Source organism: Chelonoidis abingdonii, unplaced genomic scaffold (assembly GCF_003597395.2).
Source record: "Chelonoidis abingdonii isolate Lonesome George unplaced genomic scaffold, CheloAbing_2.0 scaffold0366, whole genome shotgun sequence".
Classification (NCBI taxonomy): Eukaryota; Metazoa; Chordata; order Testudines; family Testudinidae; genus Chelonoidis; species Chelonoidis abingdonii.
In genome coordinates, this window is record NW_027424627.1 from 7,103 (window position 1) to 19,053 (window position 11,951).

The following is an 11,951-nucleotide window of genomic DNA, read 5'->3' on the forward strand; positions in this document are numbered from 1 at the left end:
GCACAAGTTGACTGTGCAAAGAAGAACTCTCGTTTTATTTGTTTTAACTTCTACCTATTACTTTATTTGGTGACCCTATGCTCTTTGTATTATGGAATTAGTAAACACCTATTTCTTATACACTTTCTCAACATATTCATGATTTTGATAGACTCTATATATCCCCTTAGTTCCTCTTCCAAGTTGAAGGGCTAGCTCTTTAATCTGCCTCATTGAAGACCTGCTCCAACCCTAATCATTTTAGTTTGCTCTTGTCTGAACCTTTTTTAGTGCTAGAATATTCTTTTTGAGGTGAGAGACGCAATCTGTACATGTGGGCCTAGCATGGATTATATTAAGGGCAACAATATTTCTCAGTCTTTATTCCTATCCCCTTTTTAATGATCATAACATCTTCTTTGCTTTTGACGCTCTGCACCTGCGTGGACATTTAGAATATCACGATGACCCCAAGACTTTTTTTCCTGACTCTTGTAGTAAATTAGCCCATTACTGTATTATAGTTGGGTTATTTTCAATGTGCATATCTTTACATTTAGCACATTACATTTTCATTTGCATTTTGTTGCCGGGCAATACTTAGTTTGTGGATTTTTTTGAAGTTTTCAAATTGCTTTGGTTTAACTTCTTTGAAGATAGTTTAGGTATATTGCACTTGCCACCTCATGTTTAACCCTTCTACAGATATTGATGAATAATTGATAGGAACTGGTCCTAGGATGACCTGGGGCACCATAGTACTCTCAGTGTGAGATTTAAATTAATTCCTACCTTTGTTTCCTGTTTGTTAGCCAGTTTCAGTCCAGAAAGGGACCTTCCCTTTATCATGAAGCTTAATTTACATAAGAAGCTTTCGTGAGGGACTTTGTCAAAGCTTTTGGAATCTAAGATACACTATGGTCACTGGATCCCTTGTCGCACATGTTTTGTTGACGCCTTAGAGAACGCTGATAGATTCGAAGAAGATTTCCTTTAACATGAACCAGTTGATATTGTCAGTTTTGTTTTCTATGTGTTGACATTTATTCTAATATTGTTTTGACTAATTGCCTGTACTGACGTTAGCTTACGTCTTGATACTGCTAGGATACCTCTGAGCACTTTCTTTAAATATTGGTGTACATTAGCTACGCCACATGGGTCCCTGCCCCATTGCACCTAACTTCCAGTCATTGGGTACCTGCCCCATTCCACCCCCTTCCCTCAACTCCCTGACCTTGCCCCTCCTCTTGTCTGCTCCCTCCCCTGAGCACGCCGCATCCCCACTCCTCTCCCTCCCTCCCGAAAGTCCTAAGCACCACCAAACAGCTGTTGGGGAAGGGGAGCGCTGGGAGGGAGGGGGAAAAGCGGGGATGTGGCATTTGGGCGAGGAGGTGAGAAGGGGGGGAGCTTGCTGCCGGTGGGTGCAGAGCACCTGCTAATTTTTCCCCATGGGTGCTGCAGCCCTGGTGCACCCACAGAGTTGGTGCCTTTGCTCAGGGTGAAGATGTAGTAAGAAGAGAGCCAAAGGCAGAAGCTCTTGTATCAAAAGCCTGCTATGAGACAGGACCTGTTCACAGAATTTAAGACATGCCAGTCACAGAGCACTCACACAAACGCATCCCTATATTAAGTGGTTCCAAAACATTCTGATATCAAGGATGGTACAAAAACATCCCCCAAGGATAACAGGGACACTCTGACCCCTCCTAAGAGATAAGGTCAGGATGACAGGATGCAATACAAATGTTTTGATTGAACCAACATGTACAAGGTGACATCAAGGGACAGTATTAACTTTTTTGTATCAGGGTATAAAAGATCTGTCTCAGAGGAGTGTCTTTGGCCAGCCTAGAAGGCATTATAAAGTCCTGCCACTGACTAAGCTGCATCCATTGTCAAGGGCAGACATGTCCTAGTATCCTTGTAAAGTCTGCCAGGTGCTATTTTCATTCTTCATCAACAATAAACCTGGCCTGGTGCCAGGGGCGGCTCTAGGTATTTTGCCACCCCAAGCACGGCAGGCAGGCTGCCTTCGGTTGCTTGTCTGCGGGAGGTCCCCGGTCCCGTGGATTCAGCGGCTTGCCTGCGGGACGTATACTGAAGCCGCAGGACCTGCAGACCCTCCACAGGCATGCCGCCGAAGGCAACCTGCCTGCCACCCTCGCGGCGACCAGCAGACAGCCCCCTGTGGCTTGGCGCCCCAGGCAAGAGCTTGGCATGCTGGTGCCTGGAGTTGCCCCTGCCTGGTGCCTTCATCCTTTAATGGATCCTGTGGTCATTGGATGGTTTGCTCAAGGTCTGCCGTGCTAGCTGTCTGCACAGGGCTGGGGAAGCAGACAGATCTAAAATGCTTAATTCAGACTCAACTTTAGAAGACTAGTAGAGATTCTTTGTCAGCCAGTTCTACTGATGAGGAAGTAAAACCTAAGACTAGTTCAAGCACTGAGAGAGAGATCCAAATATATGAAAATCTGTAAACTAGATTTAGTTGAATACTGCAGGACAGTTTGGAAAAAGTCCTTCAAATCCTGAAATGCTGCTTGATTCAAACACGTTCAAGCCATTTTGATATTTGTGAACATAAATATGAACAGATTTTGGTTGCCTAAGTAAGTGTTTGGTGAATGGCTGTTGTTCATACAAAAAGACAATTTCACATGTAAACCAAGGTATTTGTGGATGCACAAGCGTATTCCTCATTTGTTGTATATTCTTCTTCTTTCAGAAAAGTTAGTCATCCTGTCAAGGAGCAGAAACAATATCATGTGATAGGTGACAAATCTCACACCAGTAATAACAAATAGTTAATAGTAAACAGTCAAACAGAACAACTTGCAAAGAACCCAAAGTTAAAAATTGTTCATCCAAGGGGTGGCATTTTGTACCCCAAAGTAACACCCTGGCACCCTCATGTTCACTAGTGTTCTATAATTGCAACAAATCTTGTACAAAATATGCCATGTAAGGTGTCAATGGAAAAGTTATGGTTTGCCGAAAGTGATTATCCTATGTGTATGCATGTTATGTTTTTGTATCTGAAAATAGGAATATTGACTATGTACTAATATTTCAAATGTGTTTGCTCCTGGGTAACACCCACATGGTAGTTTACATCCAGCCTAGCCAGCATGTTGTGAAAGGACTATTCAAGTTAATGGCCCATCCATGGAAAAACTTTATCCTCACCTGATGGATTTTCCTGTGGATGCTTCAGGTGGTATATGAATAATGGCTGCTATAACTGATCGTAGCATGGAAGGGCATGTTACTAGATCATGTGGTACTGGACTCCATCTTGTGCCTGTACTTTTCCACAAACTCTGTTGGGGACTTTGCTTGAAACAATGACACTCCCCCCACATTGAAGAAGATCTAAAAGGGGGAAGTGATTTGGCCTCACTCCTACCACAACCCAACACCTTAGGAACTAAAACTGAACTGGGGATGTGGTCTCAGGCTGAAGGGATTTCTAGCCGGTGTATGGAAGATTGGAGGACTGTTTGTACCATCAGGGTGAGACACTGCTTGATTCAAATCCTGTCTAGTGTATAGAACTTAGATTTCGATTTTGTTTTCTTTCTCAGCTAACCAACTTCGATCTGTACGCTATTACTTACAATCACTTAAATTCTGTCTTTCTGGAGTTTATAAATCTACTTTATGTTTTACCTAAAACAGTGTGTTGGTTGACGTGCAAAGGGAAATCTGCTCAGGAACAGGGGTTGGTGCATTACCCTCTCCACACGGAGGGAGGGGCGCACTGCGTATTAAGCACACACTGGTCAGGCTTTTGACCAGATCAAGATGGTGCAGTTCTGGGGTCCTAGGTTGGGGAGCTGGGGGGGAACTGGCTGGAGCCTCTGCATAATGGTCAAATGACAGGAAAACATTTAGGGATTGAGTCTCGCTTACATTAAGGGCCCTTTTACACTGCTCTGGCTGGGGGCCTTTACAGTGGGAATAAACATCGTTCACTCCTAAATCATGGCCCCTTTATGCTGATTGAGTTGTGTAAAAAGGACTTCATGTAAATGAGAATCAGGCTGCATATTTTCAAAAAAATAAACTTGCTTTTTACATAAGAATATGGAAAAGAATTAATATATCTTTTCACTTGGCATTTACAAAACTCTGAAAACAGATCAAGACCTTTTTTTTCTTTTTTTTTTAAAAACTGTACTAAAAATATCATTTGAGCTAAGATTCTTTAATCCAAAAATGCAGCCTGGAGCAAATATCTATACTTAAAAGAAAAGCTCCTAATGGCTAAGATATATAAAATAGAATAGTTACAGAGCCTTTAATCGTAGCACCACTGTTATGCAATGGAGCTGAAATAATACCTAGATCCTTAAACTCTCTTTCAAAAAACAAGACGTGAGATATATAAAAATAGCTTTCAGAGTAGCAGCTGTGTTAGTCTGTATCCACAAAAAGAACAGGAGTACTTGTGGCACCTTAAAGACTAACAAATTTATTTGAGCATAAGCTTTGTGGGCTAAAACCCACTTCATCGGATGCATGCAGTGAAAAATATAGTAGGAAGATATATATATGTAACCCTTCTGCCAGGCCAAATTGATAGCAGCAAGGGCCAGGTTCAATTGCACGGGTGTCCTCTTTCCATACAAACATAATGCAAACCAGCCTCAAGCCCCCAGCTTTCAGTGAGCCTGGGAAAATCTTACAACACAGCATCCCTGGGCTCCTCAAAAGAGGTAAAAGTCTCGCCTCTCGCAGCACAGGAGTCTTGGTTGCTAAGCAAAATGTTTAATAAGCTTTGGAATAAACAAAACATAGCATTAAATTGGGAAAAAATCTCAACTAGCCCGTGTCCTTCCCCTGGGCTGTTGCAGTCCAGCAACCACAAAAATCACCACACAGGCCCCAAAAGTCCCCGCAACCAAAAGTCTCTCTGTCTCAGGTCAGTGCAGCCCCAGAGTTCAAGAGTCTATCTTGCAGGGGTTCCCCCTGCCAGCCTGGGCACACGGTTACACCAGTTCAGGGCCAACTGCTCTGCCTCTCCATGTGCGATTCTGCTTCCACCTCCCCACAAACTGCTTAACCTGCTACCACAAGCCCATCCCATTATCCGCTCCAATGCACGTCCCTACAAACTGCTCAGCTCTGCACGGCCAACTTCAAGCTGTCCCACAAACTGCCCTGCTGACAACACTATAGCTTCAGCTCCTCCCTAGTTAGCACAGCACTGGTCGTATCTTAGCTCTTTAGTGCTTCAACTCCTATAGTGGAGCCTCGAGTGCTAGTGCCCTTAGCCCAAAGTAGGAGTTCGCTCAGACAACCTTGTAACTTAGATTCTAAGGGAATCAAAAACCAGCTCTATATTTAACGTGGCGAAGGCGTAAGACTGCCATTGGTGCTTCTGGTCACAACTGCCAAATACAAAAACATATTCCCAGCCTTCTCTATTTCACTGGGTTTTGGACCCATATCCCTTGTCTAGCAAGTGCTACTTAATTGATTGGGAGACTTCTGTCTTTAGTTAGCAGTTTCATTGTTCCATCTTCAATATCGGGGGTGGTGACAACCTTTATTTCCTCCTGCCAATAACAAAGAAATTGGGGATCCCACAGCTGTCAAGTAGCCTAATAACACCGAATTGAGGATTCCCAAGTGTCCCAGTAAACATTTTAGGCTGCCATGGGCTAGCTTAGCGGAGTTGGTGTGCCTATTTGAACATGCTCGCCCCTGAATTTCTTTTCTACATCTTTCGCCATAATTCACACCCGATGTCAGACGGTAGAAGCTTATCCTGACTCTGCTTACCATATATTACAGAGACATGAAAAATTGGTTTACCATACACCTGTAATGAGAGTGATCCATTAAGGTGAGCTAATTACCCAGCAGGAGATGGGAAAAAAATGTTTGTAGTGTAATGACATGGCCACTTCTAGCAGTTGACAAGAGGTGTGAAGACGTGGGGGGGAGAGGGGAATAAACATGGGGAAATAGTTTTACTTTGTGTAATACCCCTCCACTCCAGTTTCTTATTCAAGCTAATTTAATGTGGTTTGTTTCCCCAAAGGTTTTTTGAATTTTTATTTTTCACATTTTTCAATTTTTTTTAGGTCTTCTTGGCGATCTGTTTTTTGAATTTTTTTTGTTCTACACAGCTTCTTGTCAATGCTTTTTTGGAATGGGCTTTTGCATTCCACTACAATTTTTTTTCTTCCTCTGGTACACTACCTTAACCCCTCTGCAAACAAAAAAGAAACGGAGCGTACTGCCACCCCTGGCCTTTGCTAAACAAATAGCTGGTTGCTCCTGGAAAGCTGGCTTCAGAGAGAGAATTGGCAAATAATTGGGGGAGGAGTTTAATTCTGGACAAGTATTGAGTTTAAGTGATGGGAACTCAGCTAAAGGTTACAAGGAGGAACTTGGGAGAAACGGGGAGCAGCGGAGGTGGGTTTCCCACCTGAATGGACTGGTGGGGACTCCAGGATGGTGCATGCCTCCTTCCTGTTTTCAGATGGTCAGTCTGTCCAGGCATTTGGCTTTCTGCTACCCAGGATTGCCTCCAAGGGTGCTCCACTCCCCATATCACCCCGTCCCAGGACGCATCCGCTGCTCGCTCCCTCCTACCAGGGCAGCGTCACTCCGCAGAGCGGAGCATGCTCGCTGCGCACTAGGAGCTGCGATTACCAGGCACCTGCTTCAACGGTGGCGGGGGGTAGGTTTGTTCCTCCCCTTCAGTCTTCCCTGACTCCCCTGCAGCCTGTGCCCATCGTCAGTGTCACGTGAGCATGCTGACCTCTTATTACCCTGTTTGCGGTCTTGTGGGGCCAGAGTGTAGCACTGTCTTAGGTTTACCCTCCACTCTGAACTTTAACGTATAGATGTGGGGCCTGCATGAGACAGCCCTAAGCTTTCAATTACCAGCTAGATCAATATGCTGTACCATTCACTACTGGAAGTATTTGGAAAACTGTTCCCCGCCACCTCCCCCTCCCCCCGCAAACCATTCCTCCGGGTACTCTTCAGAGACGACTCCCCCAGATTCCTAGTGACACCGATCCACTCTTGGATCTTACACAGAGGAATTTTCTCCCCCCCACCCAAATCCCTCGGTGAGTCCAGATCCAATCCCCTTGGATCTAAAAACAAGGCACGGGGTCCTCTTTCCTACAAACATAATGCAAACCAGCGCAAGCCCCCAGCCCAGTGAGCCTGGAAAATCTTACACACAGCATCCCTGGCTCCTCAAAAGAGGTAAAAGTCCGCTCCGCAGCACAGGAGTCTTGGTGCTAAGCAAAAGTTTAATAAGCAGGAATAAACAAAACATAGCATTAAATTGGGAAAAAATCTCAACTAGCCCGTGTCCTTCCCTGGCTGTTGAGTCCACAACCCAAAAATCACCCACAGGCCCCAAAATCCCCGCAACCAAAAGTCCTCTGTCTCAGGTCAGTGCAGCCCCAGAGTTCAAGAGTCTACTTGCAGGGGTTCCCCCTGCCAGCCTGGGCACCGGTTACACCAGTTCAGGGCCAACTGCTCTGCTCTCCATGTGGATTCTGCTTCCACCTCCCCACAAACTGCTTAACCTGCTACCACAAGCCCATCCCATTACCGCTCCAATGCCGTCCCTACAAATGCTCAGCTCGCACGCCAACTTCAGCTGTCCCACAAACTGCCCTGCTGCACAATATAGCGTTCAAGCACAACCCCCTAGTTAGCAACAGCACTCGGCTCAGTAATCTTAGCTCTTTAGTGACTTCGAAACTCATACTAGTGGTAGCTCATGCAGTCTAAGGCAAATTTTGGGGTGTCTATAGTCCCTGCAAGCCCCCTCCGTCCCCGCGGTACCAACACCTTACAGAAATCCATTGCACCAACACTATTGTCTTTATCATCCAAAGTTGTCATCTCATCCTAAAAGGGCATTCAGTGAGTTGGACAAGTTCTGTTTTCCATAAACCAGTGTTGATTGCCATAAATTATATTGCCCTCCTTTAATTCTTTTTTAACCAATCAGCACCTGATTAATAAAACATTAGAGGAGGACAATATAATTTATGGCAATGAACCGCTCCATGATCTTTCCCAGGATCGATGTCAGACTGACAGGCCCGGAATTACCCAGGTTGTCTCATTTACCTTTTCAAAAGCCCTGGCACAACATGAGCTTTCTGCCAGTCTCCTGGAACTGCCCCAGTGCTGCCAGAGTGATCAATGTCCACCCCCTTCCCCCATTTAAATGAACTGTTATTGAATCCAGCCCAGCCCAGAGACGACTAAGAGCTGTTCCCAGATAACGGGTGTTGTTTGGTGAGTCTCAGTCCCAGTTCCCACATCACAAACTCACCCACAGGCTTTGCACTAGTTGGCAAACTGAGCTCGGCCAAGAACTGCCTGGGCCATGGACAGTGACCACTGCTGTCACAGGATGACCCTACCTGGCTCAGGGCTGAGGCAGCTGCCAGGGCCTGGTCTGTGTAGATAAACAGGGGGCCTTGCTTGCCAGATACAGTGAGCCAGCACTCAAACTGCCTGACTTGGTTGCAAGATAAAGCTTAGTTCATTAAATCATCAAATCGTGTATTAAATAAGTTGCATAAAATGTCACATCTGTCTGGGGTATTTATCTGGCACCTATTACTGTAGTATTTGAGGCCCCAATCCACAAAGGGACTTATGAATCGAGACACTGAGCATCACAACTCCGAACTTTCAGGCACCCAGACAGTCACTGGAACAACCCTGGGAACCGCACAGCCTGAGCCAGGCCCCTCGGCTCAGATCCTGAAGTTATTTTAGGCTCCTAACTTCCATTGATTCAAATGGATGCTAGGAGCCTCACTATCTCTGGGGATCTGGGCCCTAGGCTGCCTGTCCAATGGTGGGGAGAGATCAGCCCTTTAGAATGGGATCCCCAAAAACCAGCACAGTAGGTAGTGAGCTGCCTAAACTAGTCAGAGACATGCGAAAGTAGGAGGTTTCTAAGCCTCACTCCCTCACAGATTCAGCACCCAAGTCCAGGTAGCAGGGAGGTGCCAGCTCTGCTTGGGATCCACAGCCAGGAACCTGCCTCTGGGGTCAGCTTAGCTTAGATGCCTACGTCCTTTCTTGCAAGACTCCTCACTAAATTGAGGGTGGGGGAAAGAGAAAGGAGGAAAAAGTTCCCATGTTTAAGCCTTTAGCTCAGGGATTAGAGAACTGATCTGGGATGTAGGAGACCCATATTCCATTCCTCTCTCAGACAGACAGGGGGAAAAGACCCTTGTTCAAATCCTACCTCTCAGGAGGGTGATCTAGTCACTGAACTATGGACATTCAGACATGGTGCTCCTCCAGCCTCCTGTAGAGGCTGTTCCAACAATAATAAGAGACTCATTGAAGCAGAGGGATTAAACCAGGAGTCTCCTACCTACTGGGGTATGCCTGGACCACTGGGCTACAGAGTCACTGTCTGGCCCAATGGCTCTTTAAGTGAAAATTCAGGCACCAAGTGAGTTTAGGTGCCTACAGGAATGGGTGGCACCTAAGTACCTGAGTGGGGGTTTTGTGCAGGGATCACGGTGGCACTTAAGTACCTTTGCGGATCTAGGCCTGAATGCCTCACAATGTTCTTTTGTTTGTTTTTACCCTTACTACTCCTATGCACTAGGGAAATTCCATTATCCCCATTTAACAGCTGGAGAACTGAGGTACAGGAAACTAAGCCCCCCCCCCCCCCCCCAAAAAAAAAAAACCCTCCAGGAGCACTTCTTTATTTAGCATGTTGTAATTCAGGAAACTGTTGTCAACTCACTTCAAATTCAGCACAGATGTTTTGCCTTGGTCCCAGACGTAGCCGACCCATTGTGGATTATGGGGCTGATCCAAGAGTTTACAATGCAATCGGGTTTACAATCAAAGTTCCATTGCAATCGTCTCTATGAAATGATCCTGCTCCCCCCGTTGTCTCATTAGCCACCAGTAAGGCTTCCCAGCAGATTGTACCCGACTGCTAGTCACAGCAGTTAGGACGCTGGTCTCTGGGATGACCAGATCCCCGGTAACTCTGGGCTTTGAATGAAAACACCAAGTCTGACCTGCTACCTGTCATGGGGGCCTAGTTCACAAGGACACAAGGGACTGAGCTATTCAGTAACCGCCGTGTGACTCCCAAAAGCTAAATGAGTTTTTACACAAATGAACATTCACCTGAAAACCTGTCACATGACTGACAAATATTCCAAAGACAAAGAGTTTGTGACTAAACTGCGGTCAGGTTTAAACTCTGAAATCAGATGCAGCACTGGCAGGAAGAGCGCAGATGCTGATGGCCTAGGCTCACATCTCTCACTTTTCAGAGAGAACTGGCTGGCTCGCCAGCCCCCTCTGCTGGCCCTTCACCCAAACAGCAGAGAACCACAGAATGAACTAGCTTGTGCTGTCTGATCCGGAGTAAAACGGAACCGCATTACGAAACAGACACAGCCTATAAGGATGTTCTGTCCTGTTAAAACCCCAGTAGCCTGGGAGATGCTGCAGGAGGCTGGAGGGAGCTCGAGGCTACAGGAAAGCAACCCGCCTGTTTGCAAACTGCAGCGGCACAGAGGTATTATTTTGTAATGTGATTTAAACTTTGCTCAGTGTTTGGAAGAGATTTTGTCAGTGAAATAGTCAGTGCAACACTCCTGGGTGTTGGGTAGAAGAAATAGGGTCACAGGTTGACCTCTCTCTCTCTCAGGGGCGGTGCTACATTAAGGCAAAATAGGCGAACAATTAAGGCAAAAAAGATTTGGGGGCGCAAAAAGTGGTGTTCCCAATTTTTTTTACAGCATTCCTGGGCTGGGCAGCAACACTGACATGTGCAGCTCAGATTTTCTTTGACCGCACAGTGGCCCGGGCATGCAATTAATTGTCATTGCCAACGGGGACGGCTGGCTCGGGAGGAGGTATAGCAGGGGTGAGCTGGGGTGGGGAACCTGTGGCAGCTCCCCCTGCCCTGAGCCTCCCCCCGCAGGCAGCTTCCCCGCCCCAGGAAGCCATGCGGCAGCTCCCCACCCCAGCTCACCTCTGCCTCCTCCCCAGACATGCCCCCCACTCTAATCTCCTCCCCTCCCAGGCTTGCGGCGCCAAAACAGCTGGATTGGCGCTGCAAAGATGCGAGGGTGGGAGAAGTGGAGCGGTGACTGTGTGCTTGGGAAAGGGGGCATAGCAGAGATGAGCTGGGTGTGAGCTGCCGCACAGCTCCCTGGGTCGGGGGTCGGAGTGCCTCTGAGGTGGGGGGAAGACTGCCCAAGACTTCCCTCCCACCCCAGCTCACTCCTGTATGCCCCCCCCAAAGTTCGTTGCTGCTTCACTTCTCCCACTCCCGCGGCTTGTGCACTAATCAGCTGTTTGATGCCACAAGCTTGGGAGCGGAGGAGAATTAGCGTGGGGGCAGCGTGCTCGGGGAGGAGGTGAAGCAGAGTGAGCTGGAGTAGTGAGTGCCACATGACTCCCCAGGGTGGGGGAGCTACGCTGATGGGCGCCTCAGGGGAGAGCTGCCACAGCAGAGCACCTCAGGGCAGGGAGCTGCTGCAGGGCTGGGGGAGAAGGGGGACACAAGGTGGAAAGTTTCGCCTAGGGCGCAAAACTTCCTTGCACCAGCCCTGCTTTCTCTGTGTGTACATGTCATGAGCCAAGGATATCAGTTTCCAAGAGCTGAAAGCAGGAAAGCTGATTATTAAGAGCTTTAGTTGAATACGATCAGGGAGATTTTAATAGCATCGACTAATTTCACAAACTAGTCCAGTGGGGAGATGTCCTAGAAATCTGAGCACTGTGTTCAAGGTGTCGGGCTTCCAGTTTCTCCCCTGCCGTTAACCTGCAGCTGGTGAAACTCCTCATTAAGGATCAAGCGAGTTGCGGAACCGAGCTCCTGGCTAATGGTCCTGGCAAACCAATTCTGCCTGCTGGTAAAAAAAAACAAAAAATGTAAGCTGTTATTTTGCAAGGGGGCTCCAAAATAGTTTTCTATG